This window comes from Nansenia antarctica (assembly GCF_963989245.1).
Source record: "Nansenia antarctica genome assembly, chromosome: 7".
Lineage (NCBI taxonomy): Eukaryota > Metazoa > Chordata > Actinopteri > Argentiniformes > Microstomatidae > Nansenia > Nansenia antarctica.
Genome location: NC_137677.1, coordinates 16,153,881 through 16,156,682, shown reverse-complemented (window position 1 = coordinate 16,156,682; position 2,802 = coordinate 16,153,881).

The following is a 2,802-nucleotide window of genomic DNA, read 5'->3' as shown; positions in this document are numbered from 1 at the left end:
GGGGGGGAGTCCATCTCCCCCTGCCTCAGATTCTTTCTCTCTTCCCCGGCCTCAACTTCTCTGTAAATGTAAATGTAAAATGTAAATGTAAATGTAGATAGATAGATAGATAGATAGATAGATAGATAGATAGATAGATAGATAGATAGACACTGATGAGCCAAAACATTATGACCACCTGGCTAATATGCTAATATGCTAATATGCTATTGGTCCCCCGTGTGCCGCCAAAACAGCACTGACCCGCCGAGGCATGGACTCTACCAGACTCCTGAAGGTCCTGTGGTATCTGAAGGTGTCCTGTGGTATCTGGACCCAAAACATTAGCAGCAGATCCTTCAAGTTGTGGATCGGACTTGTCGGTCCAGCACATCCCACAGATGCGGATTTGTGGTTTGTCCCTCCTCGGGCCACTGTCGGTATGGGTAGATACTCACCACTGCTGATCGTGAGCAACCCACAAGCCTTACCGTTTCAGTGATGCTCTGACCCAGTCGTCTGGCCATAACAATTTGGCCTTTGTCAAAGTCGCTCAGGTCTTTACTCCTACTCATTTCTCCTGCATCCAACACGTCAACTTCAAGAACTGACTGTTCACTTGCTGCCTAATATATCCCACCCCTTGACAGGTGCCATTAATCAATGTTAATGTACCCTCACCTGTTAGTGGTCATAATGTTTTGGCTCATTGGTGTATATCACCAGATGCAGGTGTTAGTCAGCATCATGTGATAGGGAGAGAGAAAGAGTCAGTGTATGTGTGTCCTGTCTAGTCAAACAGTGGAAAAAGTGCAGACCATATACCGGTATATAATCCACTGAGGACTGTATTGATGATACAGAGAAGTTCCCAGATCTTATCTGCATTTTGTTTTTAATCAACTCTTTTTGCCTCGGCTGGCTGCCACCTAAATAGGATGTTAAGCCTGGGATTGAATTAGGAGGCGAGGAGAGGGCGTGTCCCTGGTACTGATGCATGGCCGAGGAGAGGGCGTGTCCCTGGTACTGATGCATGGCCGAGGAGAGGGCGTGTCCCTGGTACTGATGCATGGCCGAGGAGAGGGCGTGTCCCTGGTACTGATGCATGCTCTCTGTCGTCTACTGCTGCTGCCTGAGAGCAGTTTTGCATATTTTACTCAGCAATTCCCAGGGCAACCAAGGGAGTGATTGTGTGTGTCCTCTCAAGCCAAGATTGGTGGTAATTGTCAGCACCTTTGCCGTGTACAGAAAGAAGGGTGTGTTTGTTTGTGTGTGTGTCTGTGTGTGTGTGTGTGTGTGTGTGTGTGTGTGTGTGTGTGCACATGCGTGCATTCTGAACCTCCACTGTGTGTGCTTTGAGACTAAATTAGCAACATCATTAAAGACTTTAAGGGGATTAATCTCTTTGGTCTCGTAAAATGTTGACATGGATGAGATGAACATGAAATACAATATTTAGCGCGCATGAAAAATCCATGAAGAGCACATATGATATGAAAAGGGATGGTATTTCACTGTTTGATATAAAAGCTCATGTACTGAGGGAGGTAGCTGGCATCAGTGGTCTGTCTGGGTACAGGCTCGTGCCAGTGCCACTATTGATCCAGCTGTAGCGTTGGCACAGACCGAGTGGTGGTGCAAGAGACATTACACATCAATACTGTAAACCCTGCTGACCGCACTCATGTGTATGTGTGTGTGTGTTTGTGAGTGGTGTGTGTGTGTGTGTGTGTGTGTGTGTGTGTGTGTGTGTGTGTGTGTGTGTGTGATGTTAGGCTTTGCTCAGGCACTGGTCTCGCTTCTCTGAAGAGACAGGAGGAACACCTGTGGCATGGGGTAAGAGGGAGGGAGATTGTGCCAGGCAGGATGTGTGTGGAGTGGGGCTGATGAGATGTGTGTGTGTGTGTGTGTGTGTGTGTGTGTGTGTGTGTGTGTGTGCCTGTGCCTATTGTATGCGTGTGGAAGCCCAGACATGACAGACATACTCCGGCATGAGGTCTATTTGCTCCCAGTAGCACAGAGCAAGATTCTGCCAAAGCCCTCTGCCCTCACTGAGCTGCTCATCTGCTCTCTCTCTCTCTCTTTCTCACTCTCTTGTGCATGAGTGCGTGCATGTGTGTGTGTGTGTGTGTGTGTGTGTGTGTGTGTGTGTGTGTGTGTGTGTGTGTCTGCGAAAGCTCTCTGCCCCCTCTGAGTGTGTGTGCATGTGCGTGTGCGTGTGTGTGTGTGTGTGTGTGTGTGTGTGTCAGCTCTGTGTCATGTCTTGTTATCCACTGGCTGGACAGGGGGATGAATCCCTGCAGTTCTCTCTGACCAGAGATACAGTAGGGTCAAGGCATAGAGCCACGCTTAATCATAACTGCCCACATCTTTTAGGTTAGTGACTCACACACACACACACACACACACACACACACACACACACACACACACACACAGACAGACTATAGTTCAGTTTGGACATAGTCTTCCAAGCCTCAGACTATTCTCAACCCATATACTGTATCTGACAGGTAATGAACCCTTACTACGGTTACTGTGTGCCAGTTACAGAATAACGACAGCAGTAGTGTTAAACCCACACCCTAGCCTCTCTCAGGAACGTCTTCCTTTTGATTGGATTTGGTGCTCGTCAATAATCCCCCTGTTCATTACTGTCTGACGGCCAATCTCTGATGAATTGAAAAGCTCAATGTGTAGATCACGAAGAGCCCAGTGTGATTACATATGAAGTGACGTCAACCCCAGTCTCTCCAGATATAGATCCTCTCTCTCGCTCTCGGGGCTCTCTCTATCTCTCTTTCTCTCTGTCGCTCTCTTTCT